This window comes from Monodon monoceros, unplaced genomic scaffold (genome assembly GCF_005190385.1).
Source record: "Monodon monoceros isolate NGI ecotype Baffin Bay Population unplaced genomic scaffold, NGI_Narwhal_1 Super_Scaffold_16, whole genome shotgun sequence".
NCBI lineage: Eukaryota > Metazoa > Chordata > Mammalia > Artiodactyla > Monodontidae > Monodon > Monodon monoceros.
This window is the reverse complement of record NW_021703772.1, coordinates 38692184-38713117: the sequence shown is the minus strand read 5'-3', so window position 1 is coordinate 38713117 and position 20934 is coordinate 38692184. Positions and strand designations below refer to the sequence as shown.

Sequence of the window (20934 nt, the reverse complement as noted above, 5' to 3'; positions counted from 1 at the left end):
TACCATGCATACACTAAGCTCTCACTCATAGGTAATTCCTTCTAATACTAAGTGAAGTTTAAAAGCAACCTCTAGATCTTCCAGGATGTTACTCTTACATTGCACATGATAACTGAAGATTCTGAGAAATGTACCATTATAAAATATAATGTTTAGTACCAAATCATCGTTTGGTTCAGGGTAAATTACTCCTTTGATCTTAATGAGCTCATATAATAAGGATTGGAACCTGTAATAGATAACTTTATTTAAAGAAGGAGGTTGCCCTTATTGAAATGAACCAGATACTTGTTAGAGCTAATCCAAACTAGTTATGAAAATATTAATAAGAAATATGTGGGAGCAATCTTTCTGGAACAGTTATTGCTACTGATTCTAAAGAATAATTTTGCTGAGTGGCTACTCCCTTGGGCCCTTCCCCAAAATGTCTTGATCAGAAGATGGATAACCTTCCCAGAGATTAGACTGCTCACCTGAATCTTTACTAAATCATCAACTTCCTTTTCATTAAACTGAGCATGTATCAATGTTTCTCATTAAGGATGCTCCTGGCATTCTAGCAGATAATTCTTTGTAAGAGTCTGTCCAGTACATTATAGGAATGGTTAAGCATCCCCAGCTCCCAGGCACTAAATGCCAATTACATGCTTTATGACAATAAAAAATAACATCCCTACCCCCCTTGAGAACTATTTTTGGCATATAGCCCTCCCCCCCAAAATTTTTTTCATTCAAAAACACTAATTTGAAAAAATTAAAATAGAACTGAAATTTTGCCCTGCATTCATCCCAGTTTTTAAACAATTAATTGAAGCAGATTTATAAGGTCTATAGAAGACTGGGCCAGTTTGCCACAGTTTCCACAATATTTTTTAAAAACATGGTTTTAATCTTGAGTTAAAGTTTTGTTGTAAGATTGTTGTTAAATCATTAGTCTCTAGAATATGAATCCCTATGAATGAATACTTGTCCACAAAAATGTTACATTATAAATAAATCTGTTTTAACATCTCATTCCCTGAGAGAAGAGTTTTTAAATCCATCAAAAACATTATTATTCCAAAGGCAGCTGAGCTGTCATGAAACCTCTTTGGACTCAGTCTAATGCCATTTTCAAAAGCATTCTTGTAGGTAGAACCTGTACTTAACTTCACAGTAAAATAATTCATCTAAAACCAATGGGACTCTAGAAATTCAGTGAGCGGACTGCATTTTATTTGTAAAAGTTTTACAAAAGCTTTAATCCCAACACTGATCTCCTATGTTGAAATGTCAAATGACAAATGTGATGAATGCACTACAGAATTTGTTAATAATTGTCCCTAACCAAGCTGGGAGGGGACAGCATTAAGAATTTTTCAAAAAGAAAGGCAGAGACAACTGTGAATCCCAAACAGTTGGACACAGAAATCAGATGAGGGTGGAATTCATTTCACAGAACTTTCTAATACCTTACCTCATAAAATCCCAAAGAGTTCCTCTCTGCCTTTGTCAGGGCAGAATCCATCATTTCAAATCAGATTTAGGAAGCGGCATGAAGAGACATTTCATTCTCCTTAAAACCATGTACCTGGCCTACCCACTTGGCAATGTCATTCATAAGCGTGGCCCGAACTGAAGTCAAAGAGGGTCTGAAATCCTAATGCGGCGGGGAGAGCTCTGCGGGTCCACTTCAGATGCGCCTGCTGTCCTTCCTCTTCCCCAAAGTTCTAGCAGTGAAATACCGAGTGGGACTCGAGCAGGCTGCTACTAGGAGACTCCTGTCCAGCTATAAACAACACTGAGAGCCGCCCCTGCCTTTCATCAAGACTTATCACTGTTCAGGCATCCGAAGTGAAAAAAAATCATGTATCAGTGTCCCCGCAGCTGAGGCAGTTGCGGCCACGCCCCTGTAAAGCACAGGATGCAATCGCCCCATCCTCCCCTCAGCTTCCTTCCTTTGCTTTTCCATGGGAGAATTCCAAAGAAAAAGTTATGTGTGTACACACACACACTCACACACACAGGGGGCTGATGTCAACAAGCTGACTGTTATCACAGAGGGGGGTTTTTCTGTTTGATTTACTCAGAATAGAGTGGCCACTATCTGGGAAACTCTAATTTACTGTTACCATTAATCAGATACAGACTTAATTTAAGTTACTGAAATAGTATCCTAGCCAATCCAGAATAGAGTTTCTGGACTTGTGGTTTCAAACTGTGAAAAAGGACTAAAACTTTTTCATATATCATATAGCTTTCATGAAAATCGCCAAATGTGGTTATCAGTACATAAGTTATTTTCAGACCCTACTTTTAATGCAAAAATAGACACAATCACCAATTTACCTGGTACTCCTGTCTTATTCTAGGAAGCGGTTGTGGTATGAGAATCTCCAGTTCAGATGCGTTGTTCTTCAATGGGGAAAGGGGCCTCGTAAAGCTGTTCACCCACCCAGTGCCATCACTGCAATTTTTTTTTTTTTTTTTTTTTGCTGTACGCAGGCCTCTCACTCTTGTGGCCTCTCCCGTTGCGGGGCACAGGCTCCGGACGCGCAGGCTCAGCGGCCATGGCTCATGGGCCCAGCCGCTCCGCGGCATGTGGGATCCTCCCAGACCGGGGAACAAGCCCGTGTCCCCTGCATTGGCAGGCAGACTCTCAACCACTGCACTACCAGGGAAGCCCCATCATTGCAATTTTTAAGTGCTGGTTGAATGCATGAGTACAATCAAAGGCTACAAGACCATCTCTTTCCAGCAAAACTTCCAGGAAAGCAAGATGAGATGTGCTCAGTTGTCACGTGCTTTTGCTGTGAAGTGGGGCAGACTAGATTTAAGCTCCATGGTACATTTGGTGGCTGCAATTTCCTCTCCACTGTTCCCTTAACCCAGACATAGTTTGCCATGAAACTTCAAAGGTGCACAGAACTTTGGGCTGATTCTGGAATAGATTGAGTGAACACAGCAAGCTTGTCACTCCAGAACCACCCCCACCCTGTCCAGGCCTCTTCTGGACATGCAAACCCAGCCATGTCTTAGGACAAATCATTGTGGATTTCTAGGTACATCCTAGCAAACAACAATAATAGCAAGCATTTATGGAATGCCTACTATGTACCAGGAACACATAGTAAATGCTTTAGAAATAGTCTCTAATGAATGCCACCGAGCTCTAAAACTGAGGTCAGTAGTGTTATTAGGTCCATTTTACAAATGAGGAAACTGAGACTCACAGAGAGAAAGTGATAACAACCAGGATTAAAGTCAGATCTGAATACACCCAAGCCCAAACCCTGTTATAATACACTGCCTCCCCAAATAACACTGTGAAAATGCCATGACCTCACTAATAAATAGGTGGCCAATGGGCCCACAGCAGCCTCAGTCACCATTAGGAGATTAGAAAAAATAAGCCAGAAAGGATGAATTTATTTCCTATTATTGGCATGAAAGATGGCTAGAGCCTATGAACAACAGACTGCTCAACAATGTCAGCATCTCTGTTTTCAACCCCAGTGTTTAACCCTTACCTCCACTCAACTCCCAGGGCCCTGGACCCACTTGATGCTCCCACCACTCTGGCCCTCCAAGCCACGTTTCCTTGCCTTCCAAATATTGTAACAGTTGTCAGATACGCCACTTTAGCTGAACTCTAGATTCTGGTCCATCCACGTGTCACTGACACTCACTTGTGACAAACAGGCTACTTTCCTATGTAAAGGAAATCTGCTTCTCCACAGCACAAGCCTTTGTCATAACAGAACATAGATTTTCCCAAGATGATCATGAAAGAAACTAATAGAGTGGAGCAAGGGAGGTTAGATGAACATTAGAGCTTAGCCTTAAGGCCATCACATACATGTACCCTTTCATGGGGATGCTGTTTCTTAAATACAAGTAGTTCAGCCAGTACCTCTTCACCCACAATAAACTACTGTATTGAGAAAGTACAGCCAGAGGACGATAGTGTCAGGCCTTGAAATTTACATATGCCGTTCCTTCCTCCAAACCACACCCTTGAAGAAAACACCAAAAAAAAAAAAAATCCATAGCAACAAATAAAATGGTGAAGCACATTAATACCAATTTTGCATCCATATAACACCTTAGCATTTTCACCTACTATGCTATCATATAGGTGCTAGGCACTGGGAGACATATGTGAACAAGACAAACACAGTCCCTCCTTCTTCTTGCAGAGCTTCTATTTTAGAGAGAAACACTAAATAACAAATATAAAGTGAATTCTTTAGTTACTATTATGATACATGCTACAAAGGAAAAAGAGAAGGTGGTAAGGCAATGGATGAGCTGGGGACATGACCCAGGCCAGAGAATAAGAGAAAGCTCCCTCAAGGAATCAGTGTGTGGGCTAAGTGGCCACTAGGAATTGGGGAGGGGAGGAGGGAAGAGGAGAGAGAGTTCATTCCAGACAGAAAAGCTGTGCTGAGGCCCTGTGGTAGGAAGCAGCATGGCCCTTTCAGAGACTGAAGGAAGACCAGTGTGACTAGAGCACAGAGGATGAGGGAAGTATGAGGCCATGGAAGGAGAACAGACTAGAAAATTTAAGCATCAGTGTATAGGGAGAGAAAAGGAAGCTTAAGAATAAGGGAAAGGAGGGCTTCCCTGGTGGCGCAGTGGTTGAGAGTCCGCCTGCCGATGCAGGGGACACGGGTTCGTGCCCCGGTCCGGGAAGATCCCACATGCCACGGAGCGGCTGGGCCCGTGAGCCACGGCCGCTGAGCCTGCGCGTCCGGAGCCTGTGCTGCGCAATGGGAGAGGCCACAACAGTGAGAGGCCCGCGTACCGCAAAAAAATAAAAATAAAAAAAATAAGGGAAAGGAAATGTCCCTTTCCCCATCTCCTTAAGCTCTCCTTCTGAAAGCCCAACTGATTATCACATTCTCAGCATTCTGATCTATTGATCAACAAGGATGCTTGTGGGTAGAACTGTGATTTGTGGCTGCTGAATGAATTAATCATATAAATTAAAGACATCACTTAACTGAAGTAGCCTATTCCCCAAAGCTCACAGAATATTTATTAAGAATAAGGTAGAGAAGAGTAAAACACAATTCTTAGATTACAATACAGACTGACAATGGAAAACTCCAAGTGTTTCCTCCAGCTATCTTTATGCGGGCACCAAAAACACGAAGCAGAATCAAGGTTAGCACATCAGGAAGCAACAACCCTCTTCCTGAAAAGCCCATTATGAATTTCCTTTGTGTTTAATGCATTTTGCATGCCTGTGAGTCTGACATCACTCATATGCATTACTGAAGTCTTGCAGCAAGGGTCTGCCTATCTGCTGCAATTTGTATTGCCTGCTTTTTCTTCTGAAATTGTGTTCGTAAAGCAGCCAGATGAATACTCATTTCATCACCACTCTGTTTTCGGATTCCCAACATCTTCCAATGGAAATACACATTGGTTCGTGTGTAAATCAGAAAGCTTTTGAAAATAAATTTTAAAATGAGACAGCTGCTAAAAGATCAAGGGGAGGACGCTCAAAACTAAACTCAAGTAGATACATGTACATGAAACATGTTTGTTTGTTTTAAATTTATCTTAGAAAGTGGTATGCAATCAAATTCAATAAAAATACTAATGGCTATCACCTGTTATCTATTAAGAAACTTCTATGTGCCAGGCACACATTCCCTCATTTAATCCTCATAATAACCTTCTGGAATCGTCACTACAATTCCCATTTCACAGATTAAGAAAAATGGGGGATAGATGGATTGCATTACTTGCTAACACAAGATTAGCAGGAAACCAGCTGAATTTCAAATCTAGAGTTTGCATGACATCAGAGATTACCCACACATTTCCCACTGCTATACAAATTCCCCAGGTTACTGACTACCACTCACCAATGCCAAGAACTGTGCTCGGTATTTCAGAATCATTAACTGATAGAGTTCTCCCCGCAATTCTAAGAGGTCTTGTTATCCTTATGAGGAAACAGTTTGGAGAGGTCCAGTAACTTGATCAAGGGCACACAATGGCAAGGTTGAAAGGTCCAGAGGAAAATTTTCCAGTAGCCTGCATAATTTCACATCAGCAACATTCTTGTGGTATTCTGAGTTCAGTAGATACAAGTATGGACCTGTTACTTTCTTAGGGTTTTGCAGTTTTACCTGGGAAGTTATCATTATGCTTGGGAAGAGAGTGAAGTCCCCAAAGAACTGATTTTCTTATCTTAAGTGAATAAGGAAATCCCTTTATCACTGTCCATTCAAGACAAAATATCAGGATTATGATCTACTGCTTTCCTAAACAAGAATAAATGACCCTCACTCTTCTATTTCTAAAAGACAAATACACACACAGGATATAATGTGCCAAAAACTCTGAAAGGAATACACAAATAAGAATAAATGTGGTGGTGTTTGGTTTTTTTTTTTAGTAATTTCCACTACTGAAATAAAGATCCAGCTATAGCAGAGGCTCCTTTATTTGACTGACGTGTACCTTGAATAATATATCTAAGGATATATTATTTTTCCTTATGGGTGAATTTGGTATTAACACCTAAGAATATAATATTTTTCCTTAACAATAAATTTTGTATTAACCCCAGATTAATGTAAAGAGAAGTGTTTTTAAATGAAATATTAACGTGGTTTATATACAATCCCACATGTCTCATTCAATTCGTAACAACTGTTTAATTACATGGTTAATGGATTCTGTAGCTATGCTACTTTCCTTTTTTTTTTTTTGCGGTACGCGGGCCTCTCACTGTTGTGGCCTCTCCCGTTGCGGAGCACAGGCTCTGGACGCGCAGGCTCAGTGGCCATGGCTCACGGGCCCAGCCGCTCCGCGGCATGTGGGATCTTCCCGGACTGGGGCATGAACCCGTGTCCCCTGCATTAGCAGGCGGACTCTCAACCACTGCGCCACCAAGGAAGCCCCTATGCTACTTTTTATTCCAAATAAAATTATATTATATAAAGCAAGGTGAATTTAAGAATAGATTTTAGGTATGTAAAACTTTGAAAATAAAATGAGAAGGCTGTAAAATCATTACAGTAAAGAAGGATGTACAATTATTTTATTTGTGTATGTGTGTTCTTTGCTTCTGTCTGTAAAATGAAAACATACCTTTTTCCAGTAAGGCTTTGTATATGTCTGAGATAGCAATGAACCCAATAATATCCTGGAGATTCTCTGCTGAAAGCACATATATAGAGACTCCAAAATATTCACAATAGTGGACATTTCAGAATTGGCATTTATAATATACCACCATAGTGTATGATACAGAATCGAATAACCACACAGATTACCACACCCTTAAAGAGTAGAGCTCAAATTCTATTGTGTATTAGAATCAACTGGTGAGACTCATGTTTAAAATTCAGACTATATTTCATAGAGCAAACCAGAGAAATTCTGATTCAGTAGGTATAAGATGGGTCTTAGAAGTCTTCATTTTTAAACAATTACCCGAGCTAATTCTGATATAGTTGGTCCTTAAACCACACTTTAAGAGACACTGACCTGGAGTCAAAATCCAACAGACCATATATTAAGGTATGTGTGTATATGAATGTCATATTTGATTTTGTAAATTCGTTTTAGTAGAAAACTCAAAAAGAGACATGCATCTTTGTACCTTTGCAGTGTTACCTACCCTAACAATTCTCATGTTGATTATTTCCAATCCATCTTAAGAAAAGAGGAAAACTATGTAAGAAGAAGACAAGAAAGTACAGGAAAAATGAAAGATGGGAAGGGACACTAACATGAGAAAAAAAGTTTTTGTCTGTATTTAAATCTAGAACAGTGCTCCTCAAAATATGGGCCATGGGCCAGCACTGGGCCATAAGCTGGCTGTTAATCACCTGAGAAAAGTACAGAAATTGAGCCCTTTAGAAACTTTTACAGAAATTTGTCAGAGTAATTTTAAGTCTGTTCAATCTAATAATAAAAATGTGGGCTTATATCCTGAGGATCTTGTTTTTTATTCAATTTCATTCTTCTAATAGTTTATTTTTATTCTGACTAACGAAAGATCAGTGTCTGTGATGGATCTGAACGACCATAGGTAATCTGAGAAACTCTGGCATACTCTAGATGGAATAATGAGCCATGCTTGGTCAGGCCAGGGAGCCTCTTAGCCCAGGGTTTGATATAAAAGTGGCTTTCTGTAATATCATTTCCAAAGGTTAGGGGCCAGAAATGATCTATTGAATGACTGTCTGAACTAACGTCTTCATCTTCTCATAATAACTCACTCTGAATCTGTCAGCAATACACCAATCTATGTGTTACGTGAATTGACCAACCATTTTTTTAGCTTGTACCACCTCTTAGAATAATATTTTAGTAAAATTTCCTAAAAGTTTACTTTCAACAGCAAAAAGCAACCCTTGTTTCACTTATTATAAATGTGTATCTTTCAACTTGCAAAGAAATCCTTGAGTTTTAATATTTGAGAATTCAATGATGAACTTTATCACTTGAGGGTATAGATATTATATCTATACAATATCTATACTCTGTCTGTGAATCTTTGTTGACATGAAACTATTGCTTCAGGCTATTCTCAAATAGCAGCCTAGCCATCTTAGCATTGGGCCCTATCAGCTAATGATTTTCATGATTTTTGGCAATGAAAACAGTAATAAGAAGCACAAAGTATCAGTACATTATTTCAGTCATAAGTACACAGACACAGATCTCATTTTGCAGTTTTCCTGCCTCCTAGTAAACCTTGAATAATAATTCTTTCTCTTGTTAGAGACCTGCATTCTAAACAGAATTGAAGTTAAATTGTAGACATATTTCTACAATTCCTGGCTCAGGTCAGTATTTCCCTTCATGCCTCCCTGCAGTTGCTACTTTTGCTCTACCAGTGTTGCCAAAAATAACTTTTTCCTCTTCCAAGTTAAACATGGTGTTTACAAAAGGTGGGGATGGAGAATCTGGGAGCATGAATCTGTACACACAACAAACAAACTCACAATAATAGCAACAGCACTCCTAGCTGCCAAGATTTCTAGCCAGGAAGAATGAAAAATGAAGTTTTTTTTCTACTAAATAATTATACCTCCTTTTTAAAAGAGAATAAAGCCAAGCTTTAAATATCCAAGTTTGTTCTGTGATGCTTAAAAGTTATGTCACACACTAAGTTTGTTCATTATGTTTTCTTAACATTTTTTAATCCAATTTAAGACATTTTTTCACGTAGTCAGTTTAGTCAGTTCATATGACTAAGAACTCTCTGACAGCTTGAAGGCAGTACAGAATAGCACTGGTTCTGCAGCCAAAATGGACACCTATTAGCTGTGTGACATTGGCCAAATGAGTAACCTTCTACAAACTTTAACTCACTCATTTATAAGATGGGGATAGGGACTTCTCTGGTGGCACAGTGGTTAGGACTCCGCGCTCCCAATGCAGTGGGCCGGGGTTCAATCCCTGGTCAGGGAACTAGATCCCATATGCGAGCCGCAACTAAGAGTTTGTATGCCACAACTAAGGAGCCCACCAACCGCAACTGAGGAGCACATGCATGTGCCACAACTAAGGAGCCTGACTGCCGTAACTAAGAACCAGTGCAACCAAATAAATAAATATTTTTTAAAATGTTTAAATAAATAAAACGGGGATAATAACAATGTATAACCAGCATGATTTTGAGAGCACTGTAAAGCTACATAAAGCAAGGAGACAGTGTGCCTGTGTGACTATCAGTAACTCTCAGATTCTAGTGTTGTCTTTATTCTCAATAGAGAAGATCTAAATCATTGGACTATTTGGAGAAGTTTTCAGAATTCTACTTCTGTGGCAAATATGAATACTAAGTAGATTAATGACAGTCCACCAAGAAGGCAACTGGCTAGATGAACTGACCTCAGAAGTCACTTGGATCTAGGTTATCTAACATGATTCAACCAGGCTTAAATTCAATCCTTTTATTAAAATTCAAGTAACATTGTTGGAGAAAAAGAATTGCCTTTAACTAAAGGAATTACAATTATGTTAATTCTTTTTATTGTATTACATACATTTGCTTCAGCAATCACTTTGGGAAAGGTTAAGTGGAGTAGATAAAACTAAAATCGTAAGACATCTTTGTAAAAATAGATGGCATTCATCCAAAATGCCTTTCCTGGAACAAATTGTAACAACTTGATTCACTGCCGCCCTTCCCTACAAAGCTATATTTAAGGATCTGTAAGCATTTCCCTTATAAACTGCTATCATCAGGATTTGTAATTTTACCTTCTAATCTGTTTTAGAGTTTATGTTTAAACAACTCAATCTTAAAAAAAAGCTATTGTTTTTTAAATTTAAAAACTTCCTTCAGTAAAGAATAATAGTACAAGGTTGGGGTGTGGGGGGGAATCACCAGGAAAGTAAGAATTATTTTACACATGAAAAAATGGTTTAATAAGAAAAATAATATGCATGTTCAAGAAATACGTGCCACCAAAGATTATATAAATTCAGTGGTCACTGTGTCATGATCTGTAATAATTAGAAACTAGATTAAGTGTCCAAAAAAGATGAATAGGTAAATTATGACACAGCCATATTATAGAATATTATGTAGTCATTACACTATGTTCCCAGATAATTTTGAATGACATGGGAAATGGTCATGATATAATAAGTGGAAAAATGTACTGCAGAGTTATATGTATGAGCTTAATTGACCTTAAACATACGTATGATATTTATAAAAATAAAATTGTAAAAGGAATATGCCAAAATGTTCAGAGTAATTATTGCTTGGCAGGAAGACTTAAGTGTTCCTAATATTCTTCTATATTTTCTACCTTTTCTATAATGAACTTGCATTACTTTAATAATCAGAAAAGAGAGGCTTCAATCTGGCTTAGAGAAATACAGAAACAGTAATAAATAAAAAAATAAAGTTTCCCTTGCAAACCTATCTATACTGACACTTGAAAATATTACTTATAGTGTGGATTTAAGTACTCATTCAAAAGGAGTTGTTATTTATCAAGTGGAGTTGGCCAAAAAAGTGACCTTGTAGCTAACCACACATTATCAATACACCATACGTCTCAAGATACTAAAAAACACAAGTATCATTCATCATAAGGACACCTCCAGGGGACAAAACACAAATTCAAGATACATCTGGTAAAGGAATTGTAAAAAAAAAAAAATTGAAGTGAAAGATGGCACACAAAAACTAGTTTAAATCTGAGTTTAAAATTGTATTCAAAACTCCAAGTACTGAATAGTCATCAACTCAAAGAGATCTGCTCCAAATGGAATTATGACATCAATTTAAATCAAACATAAATACCCAAATAATTCAGATTCCCAGGCTATTTCACAGTCTCCAACTTCCACTGTAAACACAGGCCCGTGTGCGTGCGCATGTGCACACACGCCCCCCACACAGAAAAATCACAGTACAATCAACCATTGTAAACATTCATGGCCATAAATATCATTTCCAGTTTCTCTTTAAAGAAACCTGAATAAATTCTACCAGAAAAACAAGTTTTACTTTTTTCATCAAGATGACATTTTTTAAAACTTATATATCCATTATGTATCAGCTACTATGCAAAATATTTTCACATAAGCTCTTTTTTTCATCTTGTCCTCTTATACCACTGTTAGAAAATCTGGTCCACGCGGATACAGTCATATCCAATCCCCTCTATCAGTCTATGTTATCTGAGATAAGGACATAGAAGATACTTTATTAATCTTCATATTCCAAAAATTATCCAGTTCTGGGAAACATCCAGTACATGTTTTTGATTAAATGAGTAAGAACAGATTCTCTATCCTAGTTTTTATTTCCCTCAGACTTTATTTCAAACATCATTAAGTGTGAAGCACTTTATAACTTACTGGTCTCCAAATGTATGTATTTAGGAGCAACCGTTAAAATAAAAATTTGAAGAGATACTAATACTGGAACAGACACAAAGCCACATCTAAATAATCTCCTTATACTGACAAGTAAATATGAAGAGTCTGACAACAAAACATAAATCCAAATAGTTTTCATTCTTTAGGGGAAAAATACATAAAAGTTACAAACTCTATAAAAACTACTCTTTGAAGATGCTCAAATTTCATAAGCAGGCCAAGGAAGTTTTAATAACATTACTCTCTAAGTCAAATGGAAACCAACTTGGTTGAAGCTACACACTTAGTTTGTGCCAAGGAGAAGTAGCTTGGACATTTGTGATAAAACAATAAATAAATTCTTAGAACCTTGAAGAGAGAGAAAGAGAGTCTCAAATATAACCTAAGAGGAAACTTACATTATGGCCACTTTTAATTCTTTATGTGCTTAAGTTTATGTACATGGAACAATTGCATTCCCTACCTAAGCTGGTAAAAATTATCTTGGTGTAGATTCTTCTAAATGGCATCGGAATAGTTAATTCACAAATGAGGCAAAGCTTCCATTTTGCAAATTAATCATGCAGTGACAATTGTAACATCTGAAAGGGCTTAGAATAAGCTTTTCTCCCCATTTCTTGCCAGTAAATCAAGTCAATAAGACTAAATCAAAAGTAGAAAATGTGGACCAACCAAATAAAATACAAAAGAGAAAAAGAGGAAAGAAAATGAAGAAGAAGGATATTTTTTGTTGGCACAAGTCTACTTGGATGCATTCTCACATAGCGTTTTTACAATTCTTTAAAAAACATTTTCCATTGCTAATTCTGTGTTCAGATGACTTTTCCACTCATTACTCTGAGAGTAGCAAGTCACACATTCCTCCTTTTTTGGGTTGTGGGTCAGTGAGACTGCCATAAGTATAGCAGAGCAGTTAAGAGCCCAAGGTCAGGAGTCAGGTTGTTCCTGAGGAGCAAGGAGAGAATATAGTGAAAGAAACCAGACAAAAGGGACTTCACTTTTGTGGTGCAGTGGTTAAAAATCTGCCTGCCAATGCAGGGGACACGGGTTAGAGCCCTGGTCCGGGAAGATCCCACATGCTGCGGAGCAACTAAGCGCGTGTGCCACAACTACTGAGCCTGCGCTCTACAGCCCACGAGCCACAGCTACTGAGCCTGCGAGCCACAGCTACTGAGCCCACGTGACACAACTAGTGAAGCCCACGCTCCTAGAGCCTGTGCTCCACAACAAGAGAAGCCACCGCAATGAGAAGCACGCACACCACAACGAAGAGTAGCCCCCGCTCACTGCAACTAGAGAAAGCCTGCGTGCAGCAGTGAAGACCCAATGCAGCCAAAAATTTAAAAAAGAAGAAAAAAAAAAGAAACCAGAAAAAAATGAAATACTCTATATAATTGGTTTGTACAGTATGAAAACAGGCAAAACCAACCTATAGTTTTAGAAGTCAAACCCAAGGGGAATTATAACTGGAAGGGAACATGAGGATGACTTCTGGGGTGCTGAGAAGTTTCTATATCTTGATCTAAGCGGTAGTTATAAGAGTGTGTACCTATGTAAAAATTGATTATTCTGTATATTTAGAATTAAGGCACCATAAGGACCTTCCTAAATATGTGCTAATTCCCCCAAAAAACAATATAAAAGGCATGACTAATGTATGGTGTTAGAAGTCAAGACTTTAAGCTGCCTTTAAAAAGGGATGTGATTGGCGGGACTTCCCTGGTGGTCCAGTGGTTAAGACTTCTCCTTCCAGTGCGGGGGGTGCAGGTTTGATCCCTGGCTGGGCAGCCAAGATCCCACATGCCTCACAGTCAAAAAACCATAACATAAAACAGCAGCGATACTGTAAAAAACTCAATAAAGACTTTTAAAATGGTCCATATAAAAAAAATTTTTTTTAAAGGGATGTGATTGGAAAAGGCAGGAGAGGGACTTCCAGAATGATGGAAATACTTGGTTTCTTGATCTGAGTGCTGTTGCCATAAATGCGTTCACTTTGAGACAATTAAGCTGTAAACTTATTACTTTTCTTTTCAGTATGTATGCTATACTCCAATTTTAAAAAAAAGTGGAGAGGAGGTATTGCTCTATATTAAAAGTGCCATAATAAATAAATTGTTTACTGAATTTTGTTTTAAGTAAACCAACTGATTTTTAAGAAACAGTGCAATTTTAATATTGGATAATACTTGTGTATCATAATAAAAACATTGTAGTTGTATAAGAAAATGTCTCTATTTATTAGAAGTTTATAGGGATGAAGCAGTTCTCATGGGTGGCCACTGAAGTCTATGCTAAGTTAGCTTAGTGGTCAGATAACAATTGGACAGAGATTTGTCTAAATGCCTTTGGCCAGTAAGTCTCCCAGCCTTTGCTAATGGGCTCTACGTGTATGATGGATCGCACCTTCAACACTCTAGCAGCTTAGAGCACTGTAGCTTACACTTCCTGCTTGCACAAAGTCTCAAGATCAGTGAGATGAGAGAAATGAGAGCCTTCTCAGGTCTTTGCTGGGCATAACACAGCCCTACATATGTGTGTGGCCTTCTAGAGTCCCTAGAATATATCAAAGTTTTTCAAAGTCCTGCATATTATCCTTTTACATTCTTTTGGCCAGCCCTTTGTGTGCCCCAAGGAGTATTGCCACCTCAGGCAGCTATGATGTGAAACAGTTGTCTGTGATTATTTTTGACAAATGTCTTGGAGATAGGCTATTTGCACAGAGCAAGCTCTGACCCAGGTCAAATAAAGAGAAATCCTATGATTGGGGCTCTTCCAGGGGCTGCCAGACATGTCAAGTAGTGACAATTCTCTAAGCATGAGGCTTTTGGGGGATCTGGGAACACATTTTGCCTGTGTTCGTGGCTATTAAGTCGTTGATTTTCTAAGCTACCATGGTCACAAGGCTCTTGGTTTCCAAAACTACCGTGGAGCTGGGGAGAGGGAGATAGAAATAAAGTAAGTTAAAATACCATAAAGTCAAAACCTGCTATTCTAATTGAGATTCAACCGTTTCTTGAATAAATGCTCCTCCTGTACTTAAAAGCATTCTGTTGATTTCCAGAATGCTGAAAAAGTTAAGTTTGAAAATTTTCTCCAGTGTTGTCATTGACTTTTAGAGGAGTAGACTTTTGAAGATCCTTACTTTACCATTCAGAACTGCTTCTCCTCACAAGGATCTTTTGAAGGTAACATTAGGGGTTTTCCTATTGGACTTCCAGTTCAACTAGCTGCCATTTTCAATAAGCATTTATGCTTAGAGCATGATACTCAGGAAAGTCAGGAGTCCCTTATAGACACTGTTCTGTGACCACAAACTTCACTGATAACATGGTTATCATGTCACTGATTCTAAAAATCGGTTCAGCAGAAGTCATCCCTCCTAGTGGAAAAACAAGTATAACATGCCCTTCTGACCATGTGGGCTATTACAGTAGTTTCTATTAAAGTTTTATTTTCATTCATAATGCTTTTGCACCTTAGTTGTTAACAAGTTGTAAATCAGTAAAGAAAAATTAACTAAATGTCCATACAAAATCCTCACTAAAAATGAATCAACAATGGAATTTTCAAGGTGGTCACTAGTTTCTCATAGTGTAAGGGATTATAAAGGGACAGGTTCCGGTCTATTAATAGGCAGAAAATGTTTCTTATGTCAAAATAAGTAAAAGCAGAGAAGTTCTGGGAAGTCAGGAAGCAGATACTTACCTCCTACCAGGAGGGCAAAAGTTTCCCAGAAACCAGACCCAGCTGGGGTTGGAAGGGTCATTATGCTAAGGCTCTCTGTAAACCATGATTTGGAAACTTACAGTGAAATAAAGAAGTGAGCTTTCCTAAACTGCCAGGAGTGCACCACCTAATGCAGGGCATGGCCAACATTAGTTCTTTAACTAGTTTAAACTGAAATAAAATTAAACATAATATTATACAAGACAAAACAATAAAGTTCCTTAAGAGTTAAGATTGAAAAGAGGTAAGTGAATGAACCACAATATTCCCCTTTATGGTTAGGAGCATACCTTAAATAAGCTTTTCTTAACCTCAAATCCTTGGATCCTTAAAGGTAGATTTTTGAAGATGCTAAAATCCATAAAATAGTAAGCAAACTTTATATGTATGTATACATTTTATTTTTCCTGTAAAGAGAGCCCATAGCATTCATCACACTCTCAAAGGATTAATTATAAGTCCCGTAACAGTAAATGCATCACAGATTGTACCCAGCAGCATATTAAAAGGATTGTACACCATGGCCAAATGGGATTTATCTCAGGGATACAAGAGTGGTTTAACACACAAAACTCAATGAATGCAATATACCACATTAATAGAATGAAAAGGGGAAAGACATTTCAATTGATGCAGTAAAAAAAATCTGAAACAGTCTAACCCTTATGGCAAAAATACTTAACAAACTAGGAATAGAAGGGCATTTGTGAAAAACTCACAGCTAACATATGCACTGGTAAAAGACTGAAAGCCTTCTCCTTAAGATTAGGAATAAGACAGGGATGTTTGATTTTGCTACTTCTGTTCAACACTGTACTGGAAGTTCTAGCCAGAGCAATTAGGCAAGAAAGAGAAATAAAAGGTATCCAAATTGAAAAAGAAATAAAACTATCTCTATTCACAGATGACATGATCTTATATAGAAAATCCTAAAGAATCCACAAAAAACTATTAGAGTTAATAAATGAATTCAGCAAAGTTTAAAGAATGCAAAAATTAGTTGTATTTCTACACACTAGCAATAAACATGCAAAAAGGAAATTGAGAAAGCTATTCCGTTTACTATAGCATGCAAAAGAATAAAATACCTAAGAATAAAGTTAACCAAGCAGGAGAAAGACTGGTACACTGAAATCTATACAACATTACTGAAAAAAATTAAAGAAGACCTACAGATTCAATGCAACCACTATCAAAATTCCAATTGCCTTTTCTTAAAGAAATGAAAAGACTGATTTCAAATTCATCTGGAATTGCAAGGGCCCCTAAACAGCCAAAACAATCTTGAAAAAGAACAAAGTTGGAGGCCTTATACTTCTTAATTGAAAATTTACTACAAAGGCTACAGTAATCAAAATAGCATGGTACTGGCATAAGGATAGACACACAGACAAATAGAATAGAAATAAACCCATATATTTATGGTCAACTGATTTTCAATAAGGGTGCCAAGACTGTCTAATGGGAAAAGAACAGTCTCTTCAACAAATGGTTCTGAGATAAATGGATTTCCACATGCAAAAAAATGAAGTTGGACTTCTATCTCCCAGAGGTTGCAAGGAACGAAGTTGGACTCCCTTTCTCTTAGAAGAAAACACAGGGGTATGATTTTGTGACCTTGGATTTGGCAAGGGAATCTTCGTAATGGCAACAAAAGCACAAGCAATAAAATTAAAAATAGATAATTTGAACTTCATCAAAATTAAAAACTTTTGTGCTTCAAATGACCATCAAGAAAATGAAAAGACAACCTACAGAATGGGAGAGAATATCTGCAAATCATGTATCTGTTAAGACTCTAGTATCCAGAATATATAAAGAACTCTTACAACTCAACTACAAAAAAGATAATCTAATTTTAAAATGGGCAAAGGATTTGAATAGACATTTCTCCAGAGAAGATATACAATTGGCCAAGAAGCATATGAAAGGATGCTCAACATCATTATTCATTAGGAAAACGCAAATCAAAACCACAATGAGGGCTTCCCTGGTGGCACAGTGGTTGAGAGTCCGCCTGCCGATGCAGGAGACAGGGGTTCGTGCCCGGGTCCGGGAAGATCCCACATGCCGCGGAGCGGCTAGGCCCGTGAGCCATGGCCGCTGAGCCTGCGCGTCCGGAGCCTGTGCTCCGCAACGGGAGAGGCCACAGCAGGGAGAGGCCACAACAGTGAGAGGCCCGCGTACCGCAAAAAACAAACAAACAAACAAAAAACACAATGAGATACTTCATACCTACTTGGAAGGCTATAATAAGTATTGGCAAGGATATGGAGAAATTGGAACCCTCATACATTACTGAGAATGCAAAATGGTACTCCTGCTGTAGAAAAGTCTGGAGGTTCCTCAAAAAGTTAAAGAAATACCATATGAGCTAGCAATTTCACTTACAGGTGTGTAAGAATTGAAAATAGGTATTCAAACAAATAATTGTACATGTATGTTCACAGCAGCATTACTCACAGAAGCCAAAAGGTTGAAAGAACCCAAATATCCATCAACAAGTTAGTTAATGAATAATGTGGTATATACATAAAATATAATGGAATATTATTCATTCATGAAAAGAAATGAAGTACTGATAGATGCTACAACATGGAGGAACCACAAAAACATTATCCTAAGTGAATGAAGCCACTTTTAAAAGGCCATATGTTGTATGATTCCATTTATATAAAATATCTAGAATAGATTAATCCATAGAGACAGAAAGCAAACTGGTGGTTGCTGAGCTGGGAGTAGGGGTATTGGGAAATGACAGCTTAGTGGCTGTGGAGTTTTCTCTTAGGGTGATGAAAATGTTTTGGAGCTTGATATATGTGATGGTTGCATAAAATTATAAATAACTAAATGCCACTGAACTACTATACACTTTGAATGGTTAATCTATGCTATGTGAATTTTCCCTTAATTGAAAAAATGAGTAATTGCATTAATTATATACATATATATAATTTTATACATTATATATGTATTCATCACAGCATTATTTATTTGTAATAGGAGAAAACTGGAGAAAATTTAATCTCCATCAGGTGTACCTGTTAATAAATTACGTTACATCTCAACAATAAAATAGTATGTAAATATGTAAGAATGGGACTCTATGTATTGACATGGAAAATCAGAAAAATACATTAAGTGAAAACAATCAAGGTGTAGAAGGGTGTTATTTTGCTACTTTTTATAGCAGAAGAGGGGGAAATTTTTTTAAATATGTATTTGCATTTGCTTGTATATACGTATGTATGTATATGTGTGTATACATATGTATACACACACGCACTAGAATATATATCCACCCATATACAGTATATGGAAACTCTGAAAGGATAAACCTGAAACTAATAAGCATTGTTACCTGTTGGGAGGAAAGGAGAAATCTGGAAATGCAAAAGAGGTTAAAGGGAGACTTTTTCCTTTTGCATTTAAAGAAACTTTTGAGCCATGTGACTAAATCACTTAGTTCAAAAAGGTGTTTGTTACATGGTTATTCAAATATGGCAAAAGACTCTATGATAAGATATTTTAACACAACTATTTTAAATAAAATTATAAACTAGAGATATTTACAAATTTTACAAATCACTGTAGTCAAGAGAGTTGATGAAGCCCGAAAGGATGGAACGAGAGTCTGTCCACGTGATGGGGCACTGTGTTCTCCGTCTGGTAGAAAGAGATGCTTTGCCTTCATTTATAAATAATCTGGCTTTAAAAAGAGATCTATAACAGTGGACTCACAGGGAAACTGTGCTTCCGCCTTGCTTCACAATCACAGTCCTAAACCAGGGTAGTTGACATGATCCCGCTGTATTTTAAATATGTAATTGGCTTCAATATTAAAGAATTATATTGCAGATGGTAGCGGGCCTATAAGTAATTTTTACTTTATTCTTTATATTTCCTGTATTTTCCACATTTTTCACTGAGCTTAATCTTAACGATCAGGGATAAAACTATATTTTTTTATAAGACAGATAACTCTAGAGGCAGTATGGAGGAGGAACTGTAGCAGGAAGAGATTGGCAGCAGGAACCTCAGTCAGAGTGCTGGAAAGTAAGGGGAAAGATGACAAGGATCTATATAAAAGGAGAGGCAGTCGGGGTAGAATTAGGTGAAGAGGTGGACTGACCAGGTTAACTGGATAAAGTAATGAAGAAAAATTTAAGAATAAGTCTTAAATTTCTGAGTTGAGTAACTGCCACCAGCAGTATTAGAGAAAAGAAGAGGTGGGCTGCTTGCAGGACCACAGATGGAGGCAAGTTCAGTTTGAGATTAGTGAGTTTGAGGAGTCTGGACCCATTCCGGTAAAGATGTCAAATCAACACTGGAAATACAGCAAAGGCACTCAGAACCAGAAGGAGGACTGGCGAATTAGGTGCATGGCTGTTAGTTGAAGCCATAAGAATGGATGAAATTGCTCAGAGTTCCAAGAGCAAAATTAGAAGAAAATGGGATAGGATAAAAGCCAGGAGAACACCAGGATTTAAGGTGAAAAGAAACAGTAAAGGAAAAAATAGAAATAAATGTAGGCAGGTAACTAGGAAAGAATGAACTTATTTTCAAGAAAGAAAATGTAAGATCAACATCATCAAATCCTGCAAAGATTAAAGGATAAAGCCTGAAAAATGTCATTGCATTTGGCAATGACAAGGTCCCCAGTGAGTTTAGTGGGAGCAGAAACAGTTGTGTTGGACTTAGGAGCTAGACTGGTGTGGGTTGTGGAGTGAAATGGAAGGTGAGTATTCCAACCATTCAAACCTAATCATTCACACTGTATATACACCATTCATTTAAAATCTTTAATAACTGAGACTGGAAACTATATTCTCTTTTTATTTGATGGCCAAAGGTTAAACAGTTTAGTACAATGGTTAAATATATTCCCCGTGTCCAAGTCCTGTTTCTATCACTTACTGCTTGTGTGACTTTGGACAAACAATTCTACACCTCTGTGCTCCAAAATCCTCATTGGTAAAATGGGGGTGGGAATTGTACAATTTCAAGAGATTGTTGAGGATCAGATGAGGTAACTCATGCAAAGTAAATGGCTTAGTGTCTGCTCACCCAAGATTCAGATGTTATATTTCCTAACTCTTCTATCTGTACAAAACCCAAAAGAAATTAAATCTGGATCTCCCCAACTGAAGTTCTGATTATTTAAAAATAACAGTCTCATTCAGGACTACTCATTAAGCTTTCTCATTCACTGGACAATGAATATTCATTGAGCCTCTTCCATGGGCCAAATACGTGCTGGATCCCAGGACAAAAATGATTAAGGTTTGGTCCCAACTCTCACAGGCCAGAGGAGGAAATGGCTCCATTGAAAAAAAATCATTAATA

The 20934-nt window shown here is 37.7% G+C and overlaps 1 protein-coding gene across 3 annotated transcripts in view; it reads right to left on the bottom strand.

Moving 5' to 3' along the window:
• Nucleotides 1-20934, bottom strand: part of HECW2 (HECT, C2 and WW domain containing E3 ubiquitin protein ligase 2) — a 422655-nt gene that overhangs the window by 183130 nt on the left and 218591 nt on the right. Inside the window, exon 1 of one of the 3 annotated variants that reach the window (XM_029225750.1) lies at nucleotides 1457-1634. The exons of the other annotated variants lie outside the window; for them this stretch is intronic. The gene's annotated coding sequence lies outside the window, so the exon portion shown is untranslated. Of the gene's footprint in view, nucleotides 1-1456; nucleotides 1635-20934 lie in introns of those variants that run through there. 3 annotated transcript variants of the gene reach the window in all.